Below are 17,948 nucleotides of genomic sequence, written 5' to 3' on the forward strand. Positions count from 1 at the left end.
GATGTGTGTGGAGCCTTTCTCTGGGCCAGGGCTTTGCATATTTGCTCTCCCATAATCCCATCACTTCACCCTTGAGAGTGAGGGCGGGGGCATCTGCTAATGCCCTGATTGGATGAGGAGGAAGCAGAAGTTGCTAGAGAGAGAGTCTTTGATTCCAAATTCCCATCTCTTCAAGGTCATGAGATGCTGCCTCTTGGCCCCCGAGGTCTGTCCCCAAAGCAAATGAAGGTCAGCCTCACAGAACATGGAAGGCATTCCCAAGGCAGCTCTGGGGGGCGAGGACAGGGGATGCGGTGGGTGGATGAAAGGCCACCGGGCATCAGAAGGGAAAGGGAGAGAATGGATCTGTCTTGTCATCTCAGGTGAGGCTGGTGCTCTGCGGGTCTCTCCGGCAGCTCGCTGTCCACTGGTGCAAGCCCATGGAAGCCTGGAGATGGCGGGCACACCTGGTCACACACACGGAACCACTCGCTGCCTCTGAAAGGCAGGTGTGAGCAGGTGGGAGGTGGATACAAAAGGCCACGAACAAGAACCAGGATCTTGAGATCTTAACCTTTCTCAAGCTAACGCTCCAAACAGCAGAGCGGATGAAGAGCTCAAAGAAACGGGGCCAAAAGTTTCCTTAACAGCCGTGGCGTCAGGCCCTGAAGACAAACCACCCAGCTGTGGACAGCTCGGAGCTCCGGGCTGCCTGGACCCCTCCTCTTTCTGCCCTCTGCAGCTGGCGCAAGCGCAGTGCTTGTGCTCAGCCCCCTCCGCCCCAGCTGGTCCCCTGGCCTGACTCCAAGGCACAGAAAGGCCATGCAGTGTTCTCTCTCCTTTATGGTCCTCAGAAGCTGTGAGTCATGCGTTTGTATTTTTAGCAACACACAGGAATCTGCTGCATGAGGAGGAATCAGAGGGACGCTTGCACGATTACCCTAACAAAGACAATTAATTTGGATCAAACATCGTGTTCCTGGAGCCAGAAAAGGTGGGCAGGGCTGGCGGTGCCCCTGGGATGAACGTGCCCCGAGGATTTCCCTGGCCAGTGACGTGGCGCTGCCTCTCCTGGAGGGTGGTGGGCAGGGTCCTGGAGCCCTGGGCATTGCGGACACCGGCCTGGCTCAGAGCAAGCCTGCCCCACTTGGAAAGGCTGGAGAGTTGGTGCCTTCCTGTTGAGTACTCAAGCCACCAAGCAAGCTGCATGGCCCCCTGGGAGTGCTGCCCACTCTCATCACATGGTTTTGTTCCCCATCCCCATCTCCACCCCCAACCTCATGCCATGCCCATCACCCAGGAAGATCTTGACTTGCCCAGGCATCTCACTGAACACATGGCACATATTTTCTCATCGGCTTAATCCTTCCTAATAGTCCTGGGAAGTAGTCACTAAAACCGTCCCATTTTGCAGGTGAGTAAACTGAAGACCAGAGAGATTTGGGTCTGACCTCCTCAGAGGGTAACCTGAGGATGAGAGCAATCCTCGAGGGCTCCCCAGACCCCCCCCGGGGGGGCTCAGTCGTGGCCTCTGAGGGGTGACCAGTCACCATGGCCAGAGAAAAGGAGGTCTGTTCCTACAGTTTGGGGTCTGTCTCCCAACTCACTCTGCTTTTTTTTTTTAAAGTGGATTCTGAGTTAAGGTGAGATTTCTTTTAAGTCTTTATTTAACTGATTCAAAAAGCAGGTGGAAATATCTTTAGGTCCCCAGGAGTGGGGTCTGTGTTAAGGAGCAACAGCAGGTAGGGGGCACAGTTCTGAGTTAGGGTGCCGGGCCTTCTGGAGCTTGGCGAGGGAGACCTGGCGATAGGGGAGGACACCTGGGCCCTGGCTGAGCCTCTGTGCTCACCAACTGCAGGGACCTGGGCACGGCCCCCATGGGCCTGCTCTCCGGTCCTAGCCTAGCTGACAAGTCACGCCCGACCAGCCTGTGAAGGGAACGGAGAATTAAATGGAGCCTGTCTCCCTGGGTGTGGCATGGGGCACTGCATATCAATCTCCTGTGGCTGTGATAGCTTAGCACAGGCTTGGGGGCATAAATAGCAGAGATTTATTCTCTGTTGGTTCTGGAGGCCTAGAGTCTGGCATTGGCTGGGCTGTGCTCTCTCTCTCAGGGGCTTGAGAGCATGATCTTTCTTGCTTTTTTTGGTTTCTGATTCCCTGGCCTGTGGTTGCATCCCTCCAGTTTCTGTCTCCGTCATCACATGGCCTCATCTTCTGTCTCTCTCATCTCTCTCAGCCCCCCTTTTATAGGACACCTGTGATTGCATTTAGGTCCCACCAGAAAAAAACAAAACAAGATTTCAAGTTAATCACATCTGCCAAAACCCTTTATCTGAATAAGGTCACCTTCATAGATTCCCTGGGATTAGGACATGGATGTATCTTTTTTTGGGGGGGGTGGTGCTGGGAGTTGAAGGGGGGAACACCAACACACTCCTTGCTGGAAACAGCCTGGTTCCTCAATTCTTCTGGGAAAAGTTGAAACTCTTGACCTTGGTATCCAAGATCCTCTTCAGTCTGGTCCATGATCCCCTCTCTAGTTTCATCATTAATGTTGATTCTAACATATATTGCATGCTTAGTCACTCAGTCAGTTCTGACTCTCTGATCGCATGGACTATAGCCCAGCAGGCTCCTCTGTCCATGGGATTCTCCAGGCAAGAATATTGGAGTGGGTTTCCATGCTCTCTGCCAGGGGATCTTCCCAAACCAGGGATCAAACCTGGGTCTTCTATGTCTCCTGAATTGCAGGCAGACTCTTTACCCGCTGAGTAATCTGGGAAACTCTCATCATTTATTGCAAACTTATAAAACATGAATCTGATACACACCATCATTGTCATCACCGTCATCACATTAGCCTTTGTCTACTAAGCACCTCTCCCAGGAGGCAGTATTGTCTAAGAAATGCCCTGACCTAGAAGATACAAACCACCCTTTCAGTGTCTGCTCGGACTCTGGCCCCTTGGACGGTTTTTCTAACATTCTTGGGCCTCAGTTTACCTTCACAATCACTTAACAATCTACATAATGAAGTGATTGAGCTTTACACACATAAAGGAAGGTTAAGTCTATGTCTCTGGTACTTACAGGATTGTAGGGAAGAAGAAATTAAGATGGGAACGCACTTTGGTAAATTAAAAACTGTGATGCAAATGAGGTGTATGATAATTCTCATCCCCCTGGGATGTGGCCACCTGGATGCTGTTTGGGCCTGAGCTTCCTGAGACAGACTTGTCATTTATCACACCGGCTCCCTTTGGTCCTGGAAAAAAATACAGGAGAGATTTCCGAGGGTTGGATCCCATAGAGCGGTGGCTCCTTACAGCCCTTGCTTTAGCTCAGAGCTGTTTCACCCTCCCTCTGGTCGCCTTGTGCTCTTGGGAGGCCCACAGAACACCCCTGAGCCCCCAGCACGCCCTAAAGGGGAGCAAGCCTTGTGCGGCGATGCCCCACTGCGGACGTCAACAGCATCTGAGCCAGGAGGATGCTCTGGGAACCAGCCCCTGGCAGCCAGCCTTTGCCCGGGGAGTAGACCACCTGGAGAGGCTCTCCCCATCACTCCCAAAGCACCAGTTCAAAACTCATTCACTCTGTTTTTCAGCAGTGTTAGGCTTTGCAGGAGAAGCTGCCAACTACCTATCACTTGGCAGGCATGATCTGAATCACCAGGGATGAGGAAGCTGGTCACTGAAGGCCACATCCAACCCACTGGTTCCAGCTCCACCTCCCCTGGCGTCTACCCAGTTGCCTCGACCTGGTGGTCCATTTTTTGCAAAGTCCCCCCTCTCTGTCCGACTAGCATATGCATGTCGGCACCCGAGTCCCTCACCCCGTTCAGGCCTCTCAGTGTCTTGCAGGCTGATCTCACAATGGTTCTATTGAGATTGCCCTCAGTTTTATTTTTTATTTTTATAAGCATAAAAATAGCACGACAACATCAACTGCGTTTCTGAAAGAGTCTCAATCACCCATGAGTCCTAGTTTCCACCTAGGCCTCCCCGCTTCCCCCTCTTAACCTGCATTACACACATCTTTTTTTTTTTTTTTTTTTTTTTTTAGTATTTATTTGGCTGCATCAGGCCTTCATTGCGGTGTGCGAGCTTAGTCACCCGGTGGCATGTGGGATCTTAGTTCCCTGACCAGGGATCGAACCTTCCTCCCCTGCATTAGAAGGTGAGTTCTTAACCCCTGGACCACCAGGGAAGTCCCACATACAACATCTTATGGTCCCCTTGCTGCGTGATTTCAGTATTCTCTGATCTGATCAAACTCGTGTGTGCTTCATGCTTAGTCGCTCAGTTGTGGCTGACTCTTTGCACCCTGTGGATTATAGACCACTAGGTTTCTCTGTCCATGGGACTTTTTCCAGGCAAGAATACTGGAGTGGGTTACCTTTTCCTCCTCTGGGGGATCTTCCCAACCCAGGGATCTCCTGCATCTCCTGCGTTGGCAGGTGGATTCTTTACCTCTGAGCCATCTGGGAAGCCCAATCTGATCCAATTAGATTTTCTCAAATACTGCTGTGTATTTGTCAACTTGCACCTCGCAGACCCTGAATCCTTAGCTCTCAGACCTGCCAGGTCAGTCGCCCTGGGCTGTCCCCTCTCCTCCCTTGTACCCCCTTCTTCCCCACCCCCTGGCTAGGACCTCGGCTGCCCCGTGTCTGATGTCCCCTCTCGAGCTGTAGTCCAGCTCACTTACCCTCCTCTGTGGTGCTTCCCAAACAATTCCAGTTCGTTTCCTGGACTTCGGGAGACCTGTGCTATGAATTAGCCTTATACAGGAACCGTGTGGTTCTCTATGCTGAAGCTGAAGCTCCAATACTTTGGCCACCTGATGCGAAGAGCTGATTCATCGGAAGAGACCCTGATCCTGGGAAAGATTGAGGGCAGGAGGAGAAGGGGGTGACAGAGGATGAGATGGCTGGATGGCATCACTGACTCAATGGACATGACTTTAAGCAAACTCTGGGAGATGGTGAAGGACGGGGAAGCCTGGCGTGCTGCAGTCCATGGGATCGCAAAGAGTCGGACATGACTTAGCGACTGAGCAACAATAACAATGTGGTTCTCTATTACTTTTTAAAAATATTGAAAAGGTTATCTGGGCTGTGGGATGATGAACAATACTTTATTTCTCCCTTTGAGTTGTTACTATTGAAGAAAGTTGGATCTATTTTTAACCTTTTAAAATTTTTCCAACCTTACATCGTGAGGATTTTCAAATGAATCCATTTAAAAGAGGTTTTTCCTCTAAACTGGATGGTTCTTTCTATCAGGCAGGGATGTGGTCCTGCCTGTGATCAGGTGAACCTGCCCTGCAGGTGTGTTTGAGATGCCACTGCTGGGTCCTCTCTATCACAAGGAGATCTGCCTTTTTCCTTGATGGGTCTGCCAGGAGGACAAAGAAATAACATTTATTGAGCACCTGCTGTATGCAATGGACTGTGCCAGGTGTAGGCTGTTTCTGAGCCCTCAGAATCCTCAGACCTGGGAGGGCAAAGGACCTGTAACCAAACCCCAGGAGGGGTGCTCAACAGAGGAGTTGAGAGTAAAATGGAGAAGGGGGACCCATGTGGCCAGGAAGGGCAGTGGGGGTTCCGCTTGGAGTTGACATTTTAACTGGGTTGCAGGTAGCAGGGTGGGGGTAAGAAGGCAGAGGCTTCCAGGGTGAAGAAATGAAGGTAGGAAAGAGCCCATGGGGCTTGGGGCTCCATGTGACCCAGTCAGGGTGCAGGATGTAGATGGGAGAAAGAGCGGGAAAGCTAGTCAAGGTCAGATGGTGAAGGGTGTTGGGTGCCAGGCTAAGGATTTGGCAGCAAATGCGCTCAAGTTGGAATCACTGAGGGCTCCACAGGGGAACAGGTCTGTGCAGGGGAACATCACTGGGTGGGAAGATTGTAGGGGAGGTGGAGGGGTTGGGGACTGCCTAGGAGGTAAGTCGATAGGCTCATGGAAAATGGTAGAAGCCCACGTTGGGCAGGAGTGGTGAAGATGGGGAATGGGTCAGAAACACTGCAGAGGTAGAATCCAAAGGTGACAGGTGGGCTTACAGACCCGCACACGAGGAGGTGAGCGACATGGTCCCCGTCACTTCTTGAAGAGCTTCTTTTCAGCCCCAAGGTGGTTTCACTCTTAACATCCCCCTTGCAGCTCAGTGGAGCCTGAGTCTCAGGTCGTGGTGCTGAATCTTGCCTACAGAGATTCCCGGTTTTGCCCCGTAGGAGGTGGGGCCCACGGAGGTCTGGGGACCAGGTGTCTGGTATTTCAGCACATCAGGGAGCGGATTAAAACTTGACTTTTTTCCTCTCCCACTTTAGCCTCTTCTGTGCTGTTTCTCTCTTTCTTTTTTTTTTTAGACCTCTGTGCCGGGTGCCCATTATGGAAAGTGCTGTTTATGTCCAGGGCCCCTTAAAAAAGGCAGCTCACGGCTCCCTGTCTGCAGTCCTCTCTGCTTGTTTCCCTGGCAACCGGAGGCAGGGAAAACAGAACCTGTCAGATGGAAAATGTCAGTTACAGCAGATCTGGGGAGAGGAAAGACGGGGTGGGGTGGAGGGAAGGAGAGGAGGGAGGAGAGGGGAGGGGGAGGACAAGCTGGCGGGGACTGTCAGGGTCCGTCCTGCTGCCCACCCTGGGCTGGTGCCCTGGCCCAGGCGAGCTGGCCAGCCAGGAGCCTGGCTTCTTGAGGGAGGAGGCTGCCACCCAGAGCAGGGGGCCTGGAGCCTCTCGAGGAGAGGGGAGGAGACTGCCAAGCAGGATTAGCAGGATGGTGCCCCGAGGCGGCCGTCCTTTGCTCAGCTGATTATCACATTGTTTCAGAGGTAATTTGGTCGGCTTCAGGCGCAGAGCCCTGCATGTTCTAGAAGCCCCTCCAGCCCTACTGTTTGAAGCTTGGTCTGGGCAGCAGAAGGAGGAGTTTTGGGGGAAGAAAGAGATGTCAAATCTTGGCCATCCAAAGACTCCAGAACATGCTCCCCACTCCTGCTCTCTGTATTGATCCCCACCCCTTGCTTTGTGTCAATTGATCAATGCCTCTGCCGAAGAGAGAAATTGCCCTTTAAAATGGTTAAGAAAGAGGTTCAGACGGAGCGTTAATATTCATCAAAATGGACCCCTCTCAAAATGAGAAGCCGAAACAAAAGAAGGAGATTTGCTGAACAGTCTATTACGACGACAGGGAGAAGCAATCAGTTAATGGGACTGGATGCCAGTGAGGTGTGTGGGTGATTTTTAAGAGTAGGGAGAGCACATGAGTGAGTGTGCATGCGCGTGCAAGAGCGTGTGTGTGCGTGCAGTGTGGGTGGTGGGCATGCGCTCTGCCATCTCCTGCTGTTGTCCTCAGAAATTCCTGGAGCCTCCCCAGGCTCCTGATGCCCTGGGAGAAACTCTGCTGGCCTCCCTGGGCAAGTGGACACTGGAGGGGTGGGGTTTGACAGGCAGACGCCTTCACTGTGTGATTGTGTTGCTATTCAGATGGTGTTTATTTAAAAAAAAAGAACACAACCTCGGAGGTGACGGCAGGCTCAAAAGGAGGAGGAGCCACGATTGGGTCTGTTTATCCAGAGCAGCAGCAGCCCCATTGCAGGGCTTCCAGGTTTGTGTTACCTGGGGGGAGTCTTGGGGGACGCTTCATCAGCGAGGCTGGACATCAGACAGACCAGGCATGGTCCTGCTTCACGGATCTACTAACCCCAGGCTCCTCTGATTCTTGGGTTGTGGGGGTCTGACAACTTGATCTCCAGCTTCCTGGCTGGAGTCAAGGGTGGGGGGACAGGGCTTAGCCCATAGAGCCTTGGTTTAAGCTATAGGAGGCTGAGGCGGGGACCAGGCTCTCTGGACCAGGAGTGTCCCTGGCTGGGTGCACGTTCAAGCAACAGCATACGGATGCCCGAAAATTTAGCTCTGGTATGCATCCTTGCAAAGGAAACAAATAACACTTCCAAACTTAAGCCAAAAAAAGGAAAAAAGCAACAAGGCAACAACAGTAAAACCCAACACAATGATGCCCAGACTCCCAGGTTCAGGCATTTGCTCTCTAGATAAAAACTTTCAGCGGAGGACAACGGAAACCAACTGTTTTATTTCAGCACCATCTCTCCACCTGTGTTTTCTGGGTGGAGACCCTGCCCCTTTCTCCCATCTCGGGGGCCTCACCAAGGACTCCCATGGTGGGGCACGTCATCTATTCAGTCTGCAGCTGAGTGGGGAACATGACCTGGTGGCCCGAGCTTCTGGAGGTGACTGTCCTGGCCTCGCGGGCCATGACTGTCTCGGAGAAAGCTGCCCTGCTGGTGGTGGCATAAATCACCACTCCACGGGCCTCCCTCATAGACCATATGGACCTTCCTGTCAGGCCGGGACGGACTTAAATGATGACATTTTTCATCTTGATTGACAATTACCTTCCCCTGGAAGTTGGGGAACAGCCTGGCTACAATTACATCTTGTACAATAAAATGAGGGAAATAAAAAAGAGGGTCATTATTTTATGAAGATGGTCTCTGACAGTTGGCTAAGGAGGTAATCTTTATTCCCGCTGCTCTCGCGTTTTATTATTTTATTAAGAGTTAACTCTCGATCATCCACATGTGAGCCAAAGAGATGACTTTATCCCCACAGCTGTTAGGCCTTACTATTTTATTATTATTGGTTTGGGTTTGTCCCCAGGCTCCATTATGGGCATTAAAAAAAAAAAAGTCATGATTTCTAATGCTTCTCAAGTGCCCATTTTGAATTATGTGCAGTAACTGTTTATAAAGTCAATATCACTCCTCCCCTCTTGGGTGAGTGGCTATTTTTTTTTTAAATTTTTACTGTGGTAAAACATGCATTGTCTAAAAGTTCCCACTTAAGCTATTTTAAATACGTTTCAGTGGCATTCGGTACACTTGCAATGCTGTGCGACCATCACCACTATCTAGTTCCTAAACATCTTTATCACCGCAAAAGGAACCCCCACAACACACACTTATGTAAAGCAGATGGGGCAGGGTGTCCCTGGAGCAAGAGAACCAGACATGGCTTTCTTGACATTATAAGAGAAGCCTTTTTGGTCTAAGCCGTTTTGTGATCTAAGTTTGGCCACTATACTTGCCCTTAAACCAGTCTTAGTTATCAGTGATCTTAGGGAAAGTAACAGAATGCAGGAACAAAGGAAAAGCAGTCAAGAAACCAGATGGGCGGGGTGGGTGGAGTGGGAGGGAGGCCCCAAAGAGAGAAGACACACGTATACACACAGCTGATTCATTTTGTTGTATCACAGAAACTAATACAATCTTGTAAAGCAACTACTTGTTTTTCAGTCATTAAGCTATGTCCCACGCATCGCAAGCCCAGGGGCTGCTCCTCTGTCTGCCACTATTTTCCGAGTTCGCTCATGTTCATGTCTATTGAGTCAGTGATGCTACCCAACCATCTCATCCTCTGCTGCCCCCTTCTCCTTTTGCCTTCAATCTTTCCCACCATCAGGGTCTTTTCCAATGAGAGTTTTTTTTTTCCTGAGGCTCTTCACATCAGGTGGCCAAAGTATTGGAGCTTCAGCTTCAACATGAGTCCTTCCAGTGAATGTTCAGGGTTGATTTCCTTTAGGACTGATTCCTTGATCTCCTCGCATTCCAAGGAATTTCCAAGAGTCTTCTTTGGCACCACAATTAGAGAGCATTAATTCTTCGGCACAGTCGCACTTCAATAAAACAAAACAAAATAATAAGTTGGAGATAAAACAGAGTCCTAATTCCTCCTCAAGAATTCATCCATACAGCATAATCTGATACAGTCTTAAAGTTCTGCAGGAACTAAGACCCCTACCTAGGTGGAGGATGAAAGGATGGTGCTGATCCTCCTGACTTTAACCAACTAAAACTTGGACTCTGGCCACCGTCGCCCAGTGAATTCTCTGCTCAAGCCACTTCATGAACAATCACTCACGCTTAGCTTAAAAATTCCCCAATTTTGCCATTTGGGGAGACAATGCTTTGGAAAATATCCCCTGTAGTCTCCTTACCTGCTGCTAGTAAAAAGAAATCCTTTCTTCTGCCAACCTTTGGCTTCATTTTGTCTTTTGGTTCAACATCCACCAAGAGGTGAACCCAGTTTTCAGGTAACAGTTCTACCCCATTCCTGTCTTTCTCCAGCCCCTGCAGCCTTCACTCTGCTTTCTGTCTCTATAGATTCACCCTTTCTAGACCCTTCGTTTGAAGGGACTCATGCAGCATGTGGGTAGCCTCCAACATCGACAGTGGTTTGGTTTGTCACCTTGAGAAACATCTTTCTGATGCCAGATCACAAATGAGTGGGCTTCGCCTCTGACTCTCCCCCACTCAGGTGGGGTGGGCAGGGCAGTCAGGTGCAGCAATGCTGGTCTGGAAGCCAAAATTGACTTTAGATAATCCACAAAGTGGATAATCAGCCATGGAAAATTGAGAGGTGGTGATGCTCATCTATACCCACTCTGATAGAGATACACATTACAGGGGGTGGCGGGGTGGGGGGAGAGACCTAGAAGGGGGAGGGTTCAAACCTGGACAGAGCAAGAGGGGTTCAGTTCCTCTGAGGGAGCTTCAGTAGCCTCTACCAGAATGGGGAGGCTGCCAGCTGGAGCTGACTGCTGGAATGCACACGTCTCAGCCCCTCACTCACACGGCATCTTTCCTCCAAGAGGCAAGACTCACGGTCTGATGTCAAAAGCAGTATCCTTGGGCCCTGAATTAAAATGCTCCCACTCTTTAAAGGGGCTTCCCTGGTGGCGTGGATGGTAAAGAATCTGCCTGCAATGCAGGAGCCCCGGGTTTGATCCTTGGGTTGGGAAGATACTGTGGAACAGAAAACAGCAACCCACTCCAGTATTCTTGCCTGGAGAATCCCACGGACAGAGGAGACTGGCGGGCTACAGTCCATGGAGTCTCAAAGAGTTGGACACGACTGAATGACTAACACTTTCATGCTTTAAAGATGGAATATTTCTTAATAGGGCTCCCAAATTTCACACTCTAAGCAGACTCCCCAGACTCCATTTTCCCATCAGAGTTTCTTTCTGTGAAGACACAGTTTAACACTGGTCCAGGACAAAAGATACATAGCCAATGAAAGAGGATTCTGTCTCTGTCTGACTTTCTGTGTCTACTCAATTTTGGGGGGGACAGGGGCTCAAAGGGAACTGGGGGAGGTGGAAGGAGGATGGGGTGGGGAACAACCAAGGGAGGAACAATTAAGGGATTGCTCGACAGCACAAGAGAGGCTGCAGTCCTCCAGAGCACCATCTTCTTGTAGCATCTTCTTGCTATCAAGCTGCAGGTGCTCATGGGTATTGACCAATTATCTTGGGCAAAAAATAAAGAAGACGAAATTTCTATGACCATCTGCTCTGTCCTCCCACCTCCTAAGTCCATGGAGTTTGGAAGAGCCTTGAGCTCCTTACCTCTCGACCTTGGATCTTCTAATCGCTCTGTTGGCACCGTCCATAGCGGGACAGAGAAACTGGGTCCCCTGGGCACCTCCATCCTGGCCCTCCAGCTGACCTCCTCTGCTCAGGCTTGGTCAGGACCTGTCCCTGAGTCTACCATCTTCACTCGTCACTGTCAGCTCCTGTGTTGCCCACCGTCATCTGCTGCCCCCAGCAGGCAAAGGGTGGAGTGCGTGTTGGGGGAGGCAGTGGCGATGGAAACCCACGCTGCCGGAATCTCGGCGGCACACACAGGCTGGGTGAGAAGTGAGTGGCTGATGAAACGCCAAAGTACCTAGATGATTTTGCAGAGTGCTCCCAGTTCGTCCTCCGAATTTCTGCATGGCACATTACACTCAATGCATTTTATTTTGTTTTTAATTTATAAGATTTTTAAAAGTCTGGGCCATTTTAAACATCTTTATTGAATTTGTTACAAAATTGCTTCTCTTTCATGTTTTGGTTTTTTGGCCCAAGCCATGTGGGATCTTAACTCCCCCACCAGAGATCAAACCCACACCCCCCTTGTTGAAAGGTGAAGCCTTAACCACTGGACTACCAGGAAGTCCCACACTCAGTGCATTTTAAAAAACCAAGAAATGAAGGATTGAAGCTCGTCTGGGCTCCTGCTCACTGACCCTCCAGGATATGCAAGGCTGCAGCAGTCCTGGCTATTTGCAGCTGCCCTCTCCCGGGTTGGAATACCTTTCCTCATTCCTTGGTGGCTTCCAGTCTGTTCCTGCTGGCGGGGAATACGATGCTCTGGATTGCAAGCTTGAATTCCTCCCCACACCCTTCCTGAGTTCTTTATATAAATACCCACTCCATGGCCGTCACCTACTCCATCATAGAGATCCATCAAATGAACCAGCCGAGCCCATAAATTATTGCACAAACCATTCCAAACAATAAAGGCAATTTTACTTACTGAACCATTAAATTTACATACTTAAATTAGACCCAACCAGACGTCGCGTGGGGATGTCTTGGGGCCAGGCAAACAATGAGTTTCAGGAAGCGCTATCTCGTGTTTCCCCACCTCTCACATGAAATTAATGGGGTGCTTCAATTTAATCATTATTACAATCACATCTTTATTTAGTTACTTGGCTGGGTTTGACCTGCTGCTTTGGGCAGCTCAGGACTCACCCTGGCGCCCTGGTCTGTTCCAACAGCCAGCGAGAGGGCAGCAGGAGGCCAGTGGGTGGCTGCCAGGGCTGCTCCGTCCCAGGGATACTGAGCTGGCAGATACTGTTTCTGCCCACAGGATGTATTTGAGGATGCCTGTGGTTCTCTCCTATCTGGAAATTGGAGCCTACCCTGGGGAGACACATAAGGGAATCTCCCTTGACCCCCATATTGAATCTGACACTGAGTCTGGCCAATTACATCTTTTAAATATTTCTTGGCTCTTCATTTTTTTTCCATTCCTAATCCCTGTGTCTGAGTTCAGGCCCCAGACTTTGTGCCTTTGGCATTAATCCCACACCATGCTCTGGTTGCCAGAGCAACTTAGTGAAAAATCTAGACCTGACCTCCTCTGCTCCAGCCGGGAAGGCTTTAGGGACAGCCCATTGCCCGTGGGAGAAAAATGATTGATTCCTGGGTGTGGCATTCAAGGTTCCTCCTGCCCTTCCCCTCTGCCCCTTTGTCCTTCCAGTTTTGTTTCTGGTCAGTCCCTGCCTTGGCCTTTGTGGTGGTTGTTGTTTAGTCGCTAAGTTGTGTCTGATGCTTTGCGACCCCATGGACTGTATATAGCCTGCCAGGTTCCTCTGTCCATGGGGTTCTTCAGGCAAGAATACTGGAGTGGGTTGCCATTTCCTTCTCCAGGGGATCTTCCCAACCCAGGGATCGAACCTGTGCCTCCTACGTTTCCTGCATTGGCAGGCAGATTCTTTACTCCCGAGCCACGAGGGAAACCCTGGCCTCGGCCTTTGTGTGTGTGTTAAGCTGCTTCAGTCGTGTCCGACTCTTTGTGACCCCATGGACTGCAGCCTGCCAGGCTCCTCAGTCCATGGGGTTCTCCAGGCAAGAATATTGGAGTGGGTTGCTTTGCCTTCCTCCAGGGGATCTTCCCAATTCAGGGATCAAACGCGCATCTCCTGTGTCTCCTACATTGCAGCAGGATTCTTTACCATTAGCACCACCTGAGAAGCCCAAGGCCTTTACTGTTCACTAAAACCAAATTGCCTGGAGTGCATGGGCCCATGTACTTCCCGTGGTCAGCCCTGCCACATTCCCCGGAGACTTGCTTCTCTCCTGCCTCTTCACACCTCTCTTTTCTCGGGTACCTATAATCTGTGCTTTAAAGCATCTGAGGCATCATTTTCCCCATCTCCTCCATGCAGGTTGGGCTAAATGTCCCGGCATTTCACAGGCCTTCTTCTCTATCTCACTGCTGTGTTTGGAACAATCAGTGAATGTGCCCACCTGGGGTACCAACTATTCCTTTCTGAGCCCTCAGCATCCAGTAGAGCCTGCTGTACAAGGATGCTCCAAAACGTCTGCCAGGTAAATCCCTTGGGGGAGGGGACAGCAGCCCGCACAGCCGACTCCCTGACCCTCTGCCGCCCTCAGCGCTTGAAGGCTCTGACTTTTCATTTGTGTGTGGGTTAGACCCAGGACGGTCTGGATGGAGAAACACTCCCACAGTCACGGGGCGGGTACCCAGGCTTCCCAGTGCTTTATTGGACAGTGGCGGAAGCTGGGTTATAGCTGTGTGTGGCCTGGAAACTACCCAGAAGGTGTCAGGAAGTTCCTGGTTCAGCGGTAACAGACCCTTGCTGCTTGTTTCCTGGCCATTTTAAAAAGTGACTGAGGCCAGGTCCAAGAGTCAGTTTGCAGGGGGAGGGATATCTGAGCAGCACGCAGGGATGGGGGCAGTGCTAGCTGTTTATGGTGGACATGTACTGTCTGCTCCCTCTTGAGGTCTCTCTGGTTCCCTTCTGAAAGGGGCATGGGGGATGCTGCTTGCCTCTGTCTATCCCCGAGCACATCACTAGGTGTCTTTTCAGAAGGTGGAGTGTGTCACGACTCATCCTTGTCAGCATCAGACTTGGAAAATACAGTCTCCAAAAGGTGCTGTTTTGCACAGATGCTTGTGTAAGAAGTGCCCCACCCCCATGAGGTTGGGAGCACCCACCTGCAGGGCAGGGACCTGGCCTTCCCTGCTATCCGACACCCAGGCCAGGCTTCTGCGTGGCGTATATGTTTGGCCTATAGCGGTGCTCCCAATAGAGGTATAATGCCAGCCACACCTGCAATTTAAAATTTTCTAGTAACCACGTTAGATAAGTAAAAAGAAAAAGGTGGAATTCAATTGAATAATACATTGTATTTAACCTAATCTATCAGAAACATTATTTCCTTGTGTCATCAGTATGAAAACTATGAATAAGACATTTCGTATTGGTTTGTGTGTGAAGCTTTTGAAATCCAGTGTGTATTTTACATCTGCAGCCCCCCTTGATCTGGACCAGCGGCTCCTGAGCCCCCTGTGGCTGGTGGCTACCTAATTGGACAGGGACGGGGGTTCGCTGGCTGATGGCAGAAAATGCTCTTGTGGAAATGAGCATCCTGAATGCTACGCCTTGCCATCCCTCCAATTAGGCAGGTGGGGGTGGGGGAAGCAGGCACATCAGCTGTTCTCCCACCAAACAATACCCAGAGCTGCAGCCAGAGATAGAGGAAGAGGGGGTGTGCAGCCCCCAGAATCTCAGATGCAGCTGACCCTCAATATACAGCCTTAGTAGAGGCATCACGAAGAGTTATTTATCAGCTTGGAGAGGAAACAGATGCCTTAAAATGAGGACCCCATTGACTCTGCTGCCAGGGATACAGAGAACGCAGGCTCCTTCTGCGAGCCCTCTGGGGGAGCCCAGCTCAGGATGCTGGGCCCATCGTAATGAAGTGAAGGCTTGCAGGCAGCCAGCAGCCGGCCCGGAATCTAAGCTGGGCCTCCAGGATTTCCTGTACCGCAGTGCCCACAATCACTCGCAGGCATCGTGATTAATGGCTGGATACCCTGGTGTGAGAGCCATTTTAAAAAATGGCATTTTTGTCACGGGCAGTGTTCCACATAGAGTAAAGGTCATACATGATAAGAGCATTATCCGTATTTCTCGGGCAAACATGCTTAACCTTGTAGAGCATCATTCCTCGGCGGGAGTGAGCCATCTCCTGTGCTTCAGAGGGGCCAGTGAGGATTTTTTTTTTTTTTTTTTTACTAAAAAGGATGAAAGACCAGACGATGGCACCACGCGGGGGCTTCAGACAATACAGTGAATTGGCTGCCGGCTTCTCACTGCGCCTGCGGGCACGAGGCCCCACAGCCCGTGAAAAGCCAAGGAGGAAAGAAAGTTCTTCTGGACATTCAGCAGCTGCTCTCACCAGCTTTGATTCCTCTGGATGGCTTTGGAGGGGCTGCCCTGTGGGGCTGGGGGTCGGGAGGAAGGAGTGCTCATCTCAAGCCTTGGCCGCCCTGTCTGGCACTTGGCCCTCGCCAGTGTGGTCTCTGCAGGAATTCAGACGTGGCTCTGTCTGTTTGATAAGAAGGAACCAGGTTCATTGACTTTGACTAAGCCTACGGAAGGCCGATGACCGGACAACTGATCTACCTGCACGGAGTCGAAGCCCATGCTGTGCCGTGCCCTAATTCAAGAGCCACGGGGGAGACGAGCAAAATAAGGTCAGCTCTTGGTGTCAGCAACTCATGGCATGAGTCCGCTCAGCTATGATCCCAGAGAGATGGCTCACAGCCTGAGAGGAGTATAAAGGAGCAGAGGGTGGTGGGCTGCAGGCCGTGCTCCTTGGGTCATGAGAGTGATCAGAGGGCTTTATCTCTGGCTCTCAACTGTGTACCCCCCACCACCCACTTACACCCCATCACCGCTGCATACACGATGCGGGGAGACCTTTCATGGCCTCCTCTCTGACGGCCTTGCTATTCTCCACCTTGAACCAGTGTCCCCTAACCAAATCCTCTTACAGATCCTTCTTGGCTTTCAGTCCTAGGGGATGGTGAGAGCCTACGTGCTAAGTCGCTTTAGTTGTGTCTGACTCTATCATGGATTGTAGCTCGCCAGGCTTCTCTGTCCATGGGATTCTCCAGGCAAGAATACGGGAGTGGGTTGCCATGCCCTCCTCCAGGGAGGCTCCAAAGCCTGTGAAATCTTCCTGACCCAGGGATTGAGCCCATGTCTCTTAGGTTTCCTGCATAGGCAGGCAGGTTCTTTACCACTAGTGTCACCTGGGAAGCCCTTTTGAATCAGGCTGAAGTCCTTCCACCCAGTAATGGTTTTCAGGGAGTGGTGTTCTGGTAAATGTTTCACTATCAGCTCTCTGAAAAACCAGTGTGTGTGCATTTATTATCAATTTTTCTGATAGAAAAGCACACATTTACAAATAATAATAACATACACAATACTCCCTATTGTAAATCCTATACAATGAGCCGTTATTCAGAGTGGTTTCGCTAATATTTTTTTTCTGTGCTCTTGTATTTTTAACCAACCTATGGTTGCAATGCAACCCAAAATTGATCATCTTTTTTTTTTGCTCTTCACAGTGTGATAGCATTACATCCATTTTAATGTGAATCTGTATTAACATTCTCTCTGTCACTTTCTTAGGTCTAGACAACCAATAAAACTGTGTGAATCACACTCTGGTTCATAGTTTGCCAGTTTCCGTGGTATTTTCTGTGGTGTGGATCTTCCTTCAAACAGCAGATTTCAAACTAACCACATGACGTCCTTGAACTCAGAGCTGGAAGGAGACGTGGGCTAGTCAGCACTGTATACTATTTCCACCATCTCGAGCGTACCACTAAAAATAAAATGTAGTGAAATTATTAGGAAGTGGAGAACTTCGCATTTTTTATTTCCACGGTTTATTCATAGAATTTATTTAATTGGAAGTTTAATTTTTAACTGTTGGATTTAACAACCAGCTCACAGGATTCCTGAGGAGTGAATAATTGGGTCTCTGGGGCAGGTAGAAGCCGGCTCCAGCGCACCGCTGCCCATCTCTGAGAGCGTTCTCTGCCTGGCCTTCTCTCTCCTCAGGCTACTTGCTCTTTACTCTGCTCGGGCAGGGTTTCTTTGAGCTCTTCCAGCCCTCTGAGCTTCACCCCGCCTTGGCTCTGCTTGGAACTCTCCTCTCCTCGTGCCTTTGCCCAGACACCTCTGCCTTCCCCTGCCCTGCCCTCCTCCCCTCTTCCCTCTGCTTCCTTTCCCTTTTTACTGATTGTAGATTCCAACCCAGGAGCCTGGGGTTTAAATTACTCCCATTATTTTCTTACCTCCAGTTGCCGCAAATAACATCACTGCCAGCTCCTTGTAATTGTCACAGAGACTTCTCTGCATTTACCCTGGATTCTGCCTGCCCTCGCTGGGCGGCCGAGGCTCGGGCAGTGCAGAGACAAAGAGCGGTGGTGGAGGGGGCCAGGGGAGCTCTCCCTTCTGGCCACGCCTTCCCCCCACTGTGTGGCAAGGGCTGGGTTGCGGGTTGAACGAGAAATGGCA

At 50.5% G+C, this 17,948-nt stretch overlaps 2 long non-coding RNA genes across 2 annotated transcripts; both read left to right on the plus strand.

Annotated features, from left to right (window-relative positions):
- Nucleotides 1-793: 793 nt before the first annotated feature.
- LOC139038973 (uncharacterized) lies at nt 794-17,040 on the plus strand. Its single transcript, XR_011492070.1, has 4 exons — nt 794-973; nt 4,045-4,158; nt 13,773-13,935; nt 15,658-17,040. It is a non-coding gene; the product is annotated as an uncharacterized lncRNA (long non-coding RNA).
- On the plus strand, nt 6,627-8,415 carry LOC110138670 (uncharacterized). Its single transcript, XR_002314253.2, has 3 exons — nt 6,627-7,199; nt 7,458-7,578; nt 8,072-8,415. It is a non-coding gene; the product is annotated as an uncharacterized lncRNA (long non-coding RNA).
- Nucleotides 17,041-17,948: the final 908 nt, after the last annotated feature.

The sequence above is a fragment of the Odocoileus virginianus genome, chromosome 17 (assembly GCF_023699985.2).
Source record: "Odocoileus virginianus isolate 20LAN1187 ecotype Illinois chromosome 17, Ovbor_1.2, whole genome shotgun sequence".
In the NCBI taxonomy this organism is placed as follows: Eukaryota; Metazoa; Chordata; class Mammalia; order Artiodactyla; family Cervidae; genus Odocoileus; species Odocoileus virginianus.